This window comes from Ascaphus truei, chromosome 1 (genome assembly GCF_040206685.1).
Source record: "Ascaphus truei isolate aAscTru1 chromosome 1, aAscTru1.hap1, whole genome shotgun sequence".
Lineage (NCBI taxonomy): Eukaryota > Metazoa > Chordata > Amphibia > Anura > Ascaphidae > Ascaphus > Ascaphus truei.
In genome coordinates this window covers 14,163,463-14,175,851 of record NC_134483.1, presented here as the reverse complement: position 1 = coordinate 14,175,851, position 12,389 = coordinate 14,163,463, and the positions used below count along the sequence as shown (strand labels likewise).

General features: G+C 44.8%; 1 protein-coding gene across 4 annotated transcripts in view; it reads left to right on the top strand.

The window, feature by feature from the left end:
- Positions 1-4,814: 4,814 nt before the first annotated feature.
- DNAI1 (dynein axonemal intermediate chain 1) overlaps positions 4,815-12,389 on the top strand; it is a 371,426-nt gene continuing 363,851 nt past the window's right edge. The window contains exon 1 of one of the 4 annotated variants that reach the window (XM_075582503.1): positions 4,815-4,939. The gene's annotated coding sequence lies outside the window, so the exon portion shown is untranslated. Of the gene's footprint in view, positions 4,940-5,095; positions 6,379-6,440; positions 6,699-12,389 lie in introns of those variants that run through there. The other 3 variants (XM_075582479.1, XM_075582488.1, XM_075582495.1) reach the window with 3 other exon arrangements.

Genomic DNA, 12,389 nt, shown 5'->3' with positions numbered 1-12,389 from the left:
CCTACAAGTGCTCCGAGAAAGAAAAGCAAACTCCAACTAAGAATTTCCACCCTAACATAATGATCTGCGGGGTTCACACCGCCGAAGCGCCTGTCTCTTCGGACGAAACCACTTCCCTGCCCTCCGACGACCCTCTTGAGAAACCATTGGATGCTTACAGTCGAGTAGGACCAGATGCTATCATATGCGTCGTCATGGACAGTGTCTATTCATCAGGCTTGTTGGACACTGGGTCTCAGGTGACCATCATGTACAGAGAGTTCTATAACCAACACCTCAAACATCGCCCCTTACAGTCGGCGGAGCAGATGAAAGTGATGGGGGTTAAGTAATGAGGACTACTCCATTGACGGGATTGTGACTGTTCATCTGGAGATAGTTCAGTTGAACACAGGCAAATCGCACCCTATGGATGTGGAGGCACTAGTGTGCCCTGAACCCCAAGAACAGCCCAAGTACCCGATTATCTTGGGAACTAACACCGATATAGTGCGGGCAACAAGAAGTCGGTGAACTGCCTTTGAGTAGCATGAATCTCCATCCCATCCTGTTGGAAGAGTGTTGCAAGATATCTGCTCTAGACCATCATGGAGATCTCTTCAACCAACGAGCTGGGCAAATAGAGATTCCACCAGGGGGAGTGAAGAGCATGGCTGCATGGTGCTGCTACCCTGATCGAGACGAGACATCTCTTCTCTCTGGAAAGCACGCCGGAGGAAGATGCCCAGTGAGGCTACAAGCTAATACCAGAAGTACGGGAATGGACTTCCGAAATCCCTCATCGAATTGACGTGTTTGTCCAAAATATCTCTCCGTACCCCATGGCTTTCGATCAAGGACGAAAATTGGGCCGTATATACTCCGTCACCCCAGTGGAGACAATACCTCAGGTGAATGCTGCTATGGTGTCCGAACAGCCAGCCGAGCTGACATTCACTATCAGGGAGACTCAACCATACCAGCCGAATGGAAAGAGCGGTTAATGGCCAAATTGGAAGAACGCCGGGCTGTGTTCTCCACGAGCGAGATAGTGTGGGTTGCAGCCGCAGCGCCCAACACACCATCAGGCTAAGTGACACTACACCCTTCCAAGAGCGTTCTCGTTCCATCGCCCTTCAGGATGTGGACGCTGAAAGGGACATCTTACATGAGATGGAGACGGCAGGGATTGTGACCCGAATCTCGGAGTCCCTACACCTCGCCCATCGTGGTGGTGAGAAAGAAGAATGGATCAGTAAGATTGTGTGTCGACTACAAGACACTGAACAACCGTACCATGCCCAATCAGTACACTCTTCCCCGCATCTAAGAAATTCTCAACGCGCTAACTGGGAGTCAGTGGTTCAGCGTTCTGGACTTGAGATCTGGGTACTACCAGGTACCAATGAGTAAAGAAGACCAGGAGAAGACTGCCTTCATTTGCCCCCTGGGCTTCTACCAGTCTACACGCATGCCTCAAGGCATCTGCGGAGCTCCAGCAACATTCCAACACCTAATGGAGAAAACCATTGGAGACATGAATCCTCGGGAATGTTTGGTCTACCTGGACGATATTATTGTTTTCAGGAAGACCCTGGAAGAACATGAAGAATGGCTGCTTAAGGTACTGGACCGTCTGGGCCGAAAGGGCCTGACACTGCCACTCGACAAATCCCGGTTCTGTCACACCTCGGTGACCTACGTGGGACACATTGTGTCTGCCGATGGAATCGCCATTGATCCAGCCAAAGTCGAGGCTGTGGTGAATTGGTCGAGACCTGAGAGTGTCATGGAGCTGCGCTCTTTCCTAGGCTTCTGTGGTTACTATCGACGCTTTGTGGAGGGGTATTCCAGTAAGGCCAAGCCTTTAATAGATCTCCTCAAGATATACCCTGAAAACACCGGGCGAAGGGCTACCTTTGCTATGCAACCGTTTGATGAAAAATGGACGACTGAATGCGAAAAGGCTTTCTTGGGCCTGAAGAGGAGCTTAACCAAGGCACCTGTTATTACTCATGCCGATCCAGAACAGCCCTACGTCCTCCATGTAGACGCTAGTCTAAACGGAATAGGTTCAGTCTTGCATCAGAAGCACCAGGAGGGGCCTCTGACCGGTAGCCAACATCAGCCGCAGTTTGACTCCTAGCGAGCAAAATTATCCGGTACACAAGTTGGAATTCCTCGCCTTAAGTGGGCCATCGTGGCCAACTCCATGATTACTTGTACGGCGTATCGTTCGAAGTGAGGACAGATAAGAATCCCCTCACCTACATATTAACATCTGCCAAATTAGATGCTACCGGACACTGATGGCTGGCAGCAATATCAAACTACCAATTCACGCTGAAGTATAAACCAGGGCCTCTGAATATTGGAGCAGATGGCCTATCCCAAAGACCAGGGCTGAGCCCCACTCCAGAGGATGACGGCTGGTAGGAGATTCCGGGACCAGGGATGAAAGCCATGTGCAGCACGGCCGCTGTCATAGAAGATAAGAGTGGCATTCTCAGAATTAAGGGTCGCAGATTCCTTAGGATATCAATCTAAAGCCATCCCTGCCGCTTAGTGTGATCCAGAAGGGATGAACATCGCCCACAATAAAATCATAGCGTGGAAGGATATGGTCCAATATCAGATCGGGGATCCCATAGCTGGTATCATCCGTTAGGCTGTCCAGAAAAACAAGCCTGCAATTCTGAAATGTGCTCCTAGCGAGAAGCCGATAAGTTCGAGATCGACAATGGGCTACTCTATCGGGTGGTGCAATACCACAACCACCCGGATAGACGACAACTGGTTCTCCCCAGGAACCTACAACATATGGTCCTGAAAGCCTTGCACGATGAACATGGACACCTGGGTGTGGAAAAGACTTTCGGACTCGTCAGAGATCGTTTCTTCTGGTCAAAAATGCGTGAGTCGGTGGAACTACACTGTTGACGGTGCTCACAGTGTATTCAACACAAGACGCTGCCTACCCGAGCCGCACCAATGGCCCACCTAAAGAGCTCAGGCCCCATAGACCTGGTGTGCATGGATTTCCTGTGCATTGAGCCTGATGCCCGAGGTATCTGTAGCATGCTGGTCATCACGGACCATTACACGCGATATGCACAAGCCGGGATTTTGAAAGCAAACTGATCCGGGAGCTACTCAAAATCCTGAACATTACCAAGTCCCGGACAACTCCGTCCCATCCGGAGGGTGACGCTCTGCCGGAGCGATTCAACAGGACGTTGATGGATATGCTCGGCACGATGAAAGACGCTCAGAAGAGTGGAGCCGACATGTGGAATCTCTAGTACATGCGTACAACTGTACTCTACATGAGTCCACAGGATTCTCCCTATACTTCCTTATGTTTGGGCGAGAAGCCAGGCTGCCGGTGGATGCACGTCTGCGAGTGTCCACAGGCAGGATACACAACGCAACGCACTTCAAATACATGCAAAGGCTTCAGGAAAACCTGCAACAGTCTTATCAGCAAGCCGAGAAGTCCACTGCTCAACTCAACGCCAACAACAAGAGGCGCTATGACCACAAGGTCAGACACAGGGAAATCCATCCTGGAGATGCCGTGCTTCTCCGCAACCTAAGGATTCCCGGGAAGCATAAACTTGCTGACCGTTGGCATGACGGTGTGTATGAAGTTGAATCACAGATGCCGGGCCTCCCGGTCTACCACATAAAAGACGCGGCTGGCCCGGTAAAGGTCTGGCACCGTAACCACCTTACGACGAGCCAGAGATACCGCCTACACCACTGGACGGTGAGCCGGATCAATCAGAAGCTAACAAAGAGTACAGTACAGTACTGCTGCTGAGATAACACAGACACACACACACACATACTACATATATATATGCCCCTGCACAGTACTGCTGCTGAGATAACACAGACACACACACTACATATTATACTGTATATATATATATGCCCCATGTATACTGTATATATATGCCCCTGTACAGTACTGCCGCTGAGATAACACACACACACAGACACACACACACACACTACATATTATACTATATATACATATATATACATATACATATATATATATATATATATATATATATATATATATATATAAATAAAATGCCCCTGTACAGTACTGCCGCTGAAATAAAAGACACTACATATTGTACTGTATATATGCCCCTGTACAGTACTGCCGCCGAGATAACACACACACTACATATTATACTGTATATATGCCCCTGTACCGTACTGTGGCTGAGATAACAGACACACACTACATATTATACTGTATATATGCCCCTGTACCGTACTGTGGCTGAGATAACAGACACACACACTACATATTATACTATATATTGTATATGCCCCGGTACAGTACTGCCGCTTAGATAACACAGAAGACACACACACACTTACACACTCACACACTGCATATTATACTATATATCTGCCCCTGTACAGTACTGCCGCTTAGACACACACACACACACACACACACACACACACACACACACACACACACACACACACACACACACACACACACACACACACACACACACACACACACACACACACACACACACACACACACACACACACACACCATATTATACTATATATCTGCCCCTGTACAGTACTGCCGCTTAGATACACACACACACGCGCGCGCACACACACACACACACACACATTATACTATATATGCCCCTGTACAGTACTGCCGCTGAGATACACACCGGCCGTTACTTGGGAACCATGGCAACGGCTCAGCGCCCCCTGGCGCCGGGGAAGCGGGCCCACGTGCCGATCTGTCACAGACTGACCGGCGCGCGCCGGGGTTGAGCGCGGTCCCTTATTACCAACTGCCTAGTGATGTTTCGCGCCGCCGCGAGCCTGCGGTTGTCATGGTGACGGGACGTCAACTTCCTCCAGAGCAGAGAGAGAGCAGCGCGTGCAGTGTGTGTATATACAGGTATGTATGTGTACAGTGTGTGTATATACAGGTATGTGTGTGTACATACAGGTGTGTGTGTGTGTCTGTGTCTGTGTGTCTGTGTGTCTGTGTCTGTGTGTGTATATATATACAGATATGTGTGCAGTGTGTGTGTATATACAGGTATGTGTGCAGTGTGTGTATATACAGGTATGTATGTGTACAGTGTGTGTATATACAGGTATGTATGTGTACTGTGTGTGTGTATATACAGGTATGTGTGTGTACATACAGGTATGTGTGCAGTGTATGTGTGTATATATACAGGTATGTGTGCAGTGTGTGTGTGTATATATACAGATATGTGTGCAGTGTGTGTGTGTGTATATACAGGTATGTGTGCAGTGTGTATATACAGGTATGTGTGCAGTGTGTGTTTATATACAGGTATGTGTGCAGTGTGTGTGTATATACAGGTACGTGTGCAGTGTGTGTGTATATACAGGTATGTGTGAAGTGTGTGTTTATATACAGGTATGTATGTGTGCAGTGTGTGTGTATATACAGGTATGTGTACAGTGTGTGTGTATATACAGGTATGTATGTGTACAGTGTGTGTATATACAGGTATGTGTGTGTACATACAGGTGTGTGTGCAGTGTGTGTGTGTATATATATATACAGGTATGTGTGCAGTGTGTGTGTGTGTGTGTATATATACAGGTATGTGTGCAGTGTGTGTGTGTATATATACAGATATGTGTGCAGTGTGTGTGTGTATATACAGGTATGTGTGCAGTGTGTGTGTGTATATACAGGTATGTGTACAGTGTGTGTGTATATACAGGAATGTGCAGTGTGTGTATATAGATGTATGTGTGCAGTGTGTGTATATAGATGTATGTGTGCAGTGTGTGTGTATATAGACGTATGTGTGCAGTGTGTGTGTATATAGATGTATGTGTGCAGTGTGTGTATATAGAGGTTTGTGTGCAGTGTGTGTATATAGAGGTTTGTGTGCAGTGTGTGTATATAGAGGTTTGTGTGCAGTGTGTGTATATAGATGTGTGTGTTTATAGAGGTATGTGGGCAGTGTGTGTGTGTGTGTGTATACAGGCATGTGTGCAGTGTGTGTATATACAGGCATGTGTGCAGTGTGTGTGTATTTACAGGTATGTGTGTGTATATACAGGTATGTGTGCAGTATGTGTGTATATACAGGTATGTGTGTATATATACAGGTATGAGTGCAGTGTGTATATATACAGGTATGGGTGCAGTATGTATGTATATACAGGTATGTGTGTGTATATACAGGTATGTGTGTATATATACAGGTACATGTGCAGTGTGTATATATACAGATATGTGTGCAGCGGGACATACTGTTCAAAAGCTGACTCTACCTTAAGGGTTTTGAACAGCAAAGAACCGGGCAATAAGGACGGACACCTGTAACGCGATCCACTGACCTGCAGGCATGTTATATGTAATGTTACACTTGCTTTGTATGTATTGCTGAATATGCCATACCCTCACCTTTGGTGTGCTGTATCTATGTACAGTATCTATGTATGTATGTACTGTATGTATGTTTCGAGGAACATGCAGGGAGCAGCGTGTGCGGTGTGTATATACTGACTTTGTAACTACAGAGGGACCGTGTGTACGTGTGTATGTGTGTCCGTGTGTACACACATATAGAGCTTCCTAAACATCACAGACATAAGCGTGCAGAGGAGCCCTGTGAGAGAGCCAAGGGTTAAATCGGGCCTGAGGTTTTACAAGAGGTGAAGAAGTGAGTGTTTGCTTATCTGCCGTCACATTGCGTGAGAAACGTTCTGCAGACGTTCATTTCGTTCTATTAAGAACTTTCCTTATGGTTGAAGATATTTACACAACTTTATTCAATATTTTGTATCTTTTGTTTTTATGGTTCCAACATGGGTTTGAGAACATTTATAATGTTAAAACAAAACGGAGACAATAGGAAGTAGATCCCTGCCCCAAGAACCTTCCAGTCTAACAATATGCCGTGCATCGGTCTTCTCCTGGCTGGGGAATCTTGGAGCTCAGTGTGCTTGAACAGGGCATCGCGCTTCCCAAAGAGGTCTGCGTTATAATAATAATCATTATAATTATTATTGTTCTTGTATAGAATATTAAAGCTGCAGTTCAAGCAATATCCTACATGTATTTTTTTTTTTTTAATCAATTCAGTACTATGAGAAAATACTTGTAGCACTTAGAAAAATATAAAAAAATATATTTTAAAGACATTTTTAATGTATTCTAATGTAACAAGCATTTTTGTCCCTATAGCAACCATTTGCAAAGTCACATCCCCTTCCCCTTGTGAAACAGCATCACCTTTTTGAGCCCTGCCCTCTCTAACAGTGAACCAATTGAATCTAGTGCTTGCCTGGTCACATGATCTTCCTCACAGAACTTTGACAGTCAGTGCAGCAGAAAGGGACCCAAGATGCATTTAGTGATCCCCGAATCGAATCTTCAGCGATCGATTACAGGAGAGCGGATCGATCAGCAACTTAGCTAATCGCTTGTCAGTGTGTAGATTGTATTGATGCACATATTGAATGAATTTTTTTTTTAAAAAACAATTAAAAAAAACCTGACAGCTTGAACTGCAGCTTTAAGTAAAATACATCCCATCGCTGGAGAAGAGATTAGCTTAGTTCAGATGTATGGGCCGAAATATAGTCTCCAGCACAGACAAATCGGCTTAAGAGCATTGTGATCAGGGCATGTAGGTCTATGTTCAATATCCCGGTAACGCCTTCTTCCCCGTGCCAGAGAACGTTTCAGTCCAATGGCTTGAATAGAGTTGATAATTTCTTCGGCACTGGGAGGCGACTCGGGCCTAAGGAGCACATGTATTAAGTGCGTGTACAGGGTATCTCACCAGTTCCAGTGTGAACTTCCATTCAAATCAATGAGAGTTAACAAACAATAATAAAGTCCCCAGCGCTAAAGTCCAAGATACCGTGATCTTTAAGGCAGTCTCTAGTCTTTAAGGTGGTAGTTGGGCTCTGGTATAGATGCTCCAGATGGGATGATGTCCTTGATGTAGATGGATACACCGTCTGAAATAACAGATAAGCAGACACACCTGATTGCGCAGTGTGTTACAGCAATCAGAGCCCTATCTGAGATTGTGAAAGAATCCTACTCACATAATAAACGCCAATATATTCAGTGGAGAGGATCTGTGCTTGCTCCCCCCTTCTAGTCCGCTCCTCACACGAACCCCACGTGGAGACAGCTTACTGGAAACAGCTTACAGGATGCACCCTCTATCCTCAATGGCGTCGGGGATGCGTCCGTTACGACACCTCCACCAATGTGCGACAGGAATAGGTACAAGATAGTGTAGTATGAACAGACCTTTATTTTTTAAAACACTATAAAACGTAATAAAATACACTCACATGGTGCAATAACAGATGGTATTGCTCAATATGCCGTCCGCAGCTTGCATTCCCTAATGCCACAACGGAGAGAATCACTGCACACAGACACGCTGTCGACTTGGCGTGTGACGTCAGTGCTATAGGAAGCTCTCCCTGCGGCAGGACTACAGTGGCTGGGATGGTTCAAATGACTAAGCTCCTCCTCCCTACGTGTTTCGTGACACGTGGTCACTTCGTCAGGGATGGTGGAGCTTAGTGTGTGATGCCTTATATACAAACCCAGATGGAGAGATCCTCCTACTTGGGGTGGGGCTTAGCTGCAATGTTGGTCAAGGAGGATCAGCTCTGACACTGACAGCGCGATCGGGGTTAATGCCTTGCCAGTAATACACATATATACCCACATAATATGCAATAAATAATGAGAACAATACAATGAATAAATTAAGAACAAATAAAAATAATAAAACAATCATACTTACATATAGACAGCCATGGGTTACCATGGTATTGATCACATATTATAAAATTAATAAATTAAATAAATGCAATCCCTGAATGCTTTACATGAAATATCCCACTCTACTTGACTAGGATAAATTAAGAGTCCTTCAAAAAGGCTGCAAGGTCAAAATCAATGTTAAGGCCTAGGGGGGTCAAGGTCTTAAGTGTGTAGATCCAATAACTTTCTCTTTTGGAGACTTTATTGAGCCTGTCCCCCCCACGCCAGCTACTTTTGGGATTATCAATCCCTAAACATACTAAACCTTCTGGACTCTGATGATGATGTAGTCTGAAATGGTTTGAGACACTGTGTGTCTCGAGGCCCCTCTTAATGTTGTAAACGTGTTCAGCGAACCTTCGTTTGAGGGGTCTCCCCGTGCGGCCCACATATTGGAGTCCGCACGGGCATTCCAGCAAATAGACACAGAAGTTTGTTTTACAATTGATGAAGGTTTTTATGTCAAAGTTTTTTCCTGTCACATTAGATTTAAAAGTCTTTGTTTTTTTTACTGTGTTTACAACCGATGCAACTTTGGCATGTATAGTAGCCTTTAAGATTATTTAGCCATGTAACATGGCGATCTCTCAGGCCATCTAACGGACAGCTAGGTGATAGGGAGGATTTCAAATTCTTTGCTCTTTTAAACACTATTTTAGGTTTACTGGGTAGGATGCTCTTAAGGATTGGATCTCTTTGGAGAATACCCCAATGTTTGATCAGCGTCTTGGATATGATGGGAGCTATACCACTATACTGTGTGATGAAAAATGGAAACTTGGCCTGACCATTCTCAGCCATTTGCCCTTTTCCACACAGCAAGGACGCTCTATCGGTATTATTAACCTCTTTGATCGCAAGATCCAATTCTTGATTTTTATACTCCCGTTCAATGAATTTGGTTTTCAACTCCTTAATTTGCTGTTGGTACACGGAGTTTTCCGAACAATTCCTCTTAATTCTAAGTGCTTGCCCCTTGGGGATGTTACGAAACCAATTGGGGTGATGGTGACTGGATGCCAAAAGGTAAGTGTTGGCATCTACTTCTTTATGGAAGGTTTTAGTGTGGATGATGCCATTTACTACATAAAGGGAGAGGTCAAGAAAGTTTATCGAAGTTCTATTCTGATTGAACGTGAATCTAAGATTCCGCGTATTGTCGTTCAAATATAATTTGAATTCCTCCAGTCGGTCCAGTGGCCCCATCCAGACAAACAGCACATCGTCGATGTATCTTTTCCAGAGCACCAAGTTTGCACCAAATGGGTTGGAGGACCTGATATGGTCCTCCTCCCAAATGGACATAAACAAGTTCGCATAACTAGGTGCAAACCTGGTGCCCATGGCAGTGCCGCACGTCTGGAGGAAAAACCTGTGGTCATGACTGAAGAAATTATGCGTCAGAATAAACCTGATTCCATCCAGAATGAAAATTTTTAACTTCTCATCTACTCCAATATCCTGTTCTAGGACTCTTTTGATAGCATCTAGTCCCATCTGATGGTCAATGACCGTATACAACGAGACCACATCGCAGGTTACCCAGCACAGATCTTCCCCCCACGTTAGGTCCTGTACAAGATTTAATACCTGCGATGTATCCCTTAAATATGACGGGACCTGTATTACATATTTTTGAAGTAGATGGTCTAGGAATTGGGAAAGGTTGGAGGTGAGGGAACGGATCCCAGAAATTATTGGGCGACCAGGGGGTCTGGTGAGACTCTTATGGATCTTCGGGATGAAATAAAACACTGGGATTCTGGGCTGTTCGATCATAAGGAATTCCATTTCCCTAGTGCTGATAATATCATCCCGAAGACCCTGATCCAAAAGAGCTGCCATCTCTTCTCTGAAAGAGTCTGTTGGATTGGACTCTAATTCCAGATAGGTGGCGCTATCTCCCAGAATTCTAAGAGATTCCTCTCTATAGTATGAGGAGTTCATCACCACGACTCCTCCCCCTTTGTCGGCTGATTTAATTACTATCTGGGAATTGGACTCAAGAGATTTGACTGCCGCCTTTTCTTCCTTGCTTAGGTTTTGTTTGCGGCATTTGAAATCATTACTGGCTTCCTCTAAGTCTGAAATTACCATTTCGGCAAAGGTATCTACAAAGTTTCCCTTCATACCTCTTGGGTAAAAGGTGGACGGTTTTTTAAATCCCAGTGTTTTATTTCAAAGCCCAGAATCCCAGTGTTTTATTTCATCCCGAAGATCCATAAGAGTCTCACCAGACCCCCTGGTCGCCCAATAATTTCTGGGATCCGTTCCCTCACCTCCAACCTTTCCCAATTCCTAGACCATCTACTTCAAAAATATGTAATACAGGTCCCGTCATATTTAAGGGATACATCGCAGGTATTAAATCTTGTACAGGACCTAACGTGGGGGGAAGATCTGTGCTGGGTCACCTGCGATGTGGTCTCGTTGTATACGGTCATTGACCATCAGATGGGACTAGATGCTATCAAAAGAGTCCTAGAACAGGATATTGGAGTAGATGAGAAGTTAAAAATTTTCATTCTGGATGGAATCAGGCTTATTCTGACGCATAATTTCTTCAGTCATGACCACAGGTTTTTCCTCCAGACGTGCGGCACTGCCATGGGCACCAGGTTTGCACCTAGTTATGCGAACTTGTTTATGTCCATTTGGGAGGAGGACCATATCAGGTCCTCCAACCCATTTGGTGCAAACTTGGTGCTCTGGAAAAGATACATCGACGATGTGCTGTGTGTCTGGAGGGGGCCACTGGACCGACTGGAGGAATTCAAATTATATTTGAACGACAATACGCGGAATCTTAGATTCACGTTCAATCAGAATAGAACTTCGATAAACTTTCTTGACCTCTCCCTTTATGTAGTAAATGGCATCATCCACACTAAAACCTTCCATAAAGAAGTAGATGCCAACACTTACCTTTTGGCATCCAGTCACCATCACCCTAATTGGTTTCGTAACATCCCCAAGGGGCAAGCACTTAGAATTAAGAGGAATTGTTCGGAAAACTCCGTGTACCAACAGCAAATTAAGGAGTTGAAAACCAAATTCATTGAACGGGAGTATAAAAATCAAGAATTGGATCTTGCGATCAAAGAGGTTAATAATACCGATAGAGCGTCCTTGCTGTGTGGAAAAGGGCAAATGGCTGAGAATGGTCAGGCCAAGTTTCCATTTTTCATCACACAGTATAGTGGTATAGCTCCCATCATATCCAAGACGCTGATCAAACATTGGGGTATTCTCCAAAGAGATCCAATCCTTAAGAGCATCCTACCCAGTAAACCTAAAATAGTGTTTAAAAGAGCAAAGAATTTGAAATCCTCCTTATCACCTAGCTGTCCGTTAGATGGCCTGAGAGATCGCCATGTTACATGGCTAAATAATCTTAAAGGCTACTATACATGCCAAAGTTGCATCGGTTGTAAACACAGTAAAAAAACAAAGACTTTTAAATCTAATGTGACAGGAAAAAACTTTGACATAAAAACCTTCATCAATTGTAAAACAAACTTCTGTGTCTATTTGCTGGAATGCCCGTGCGGACTCC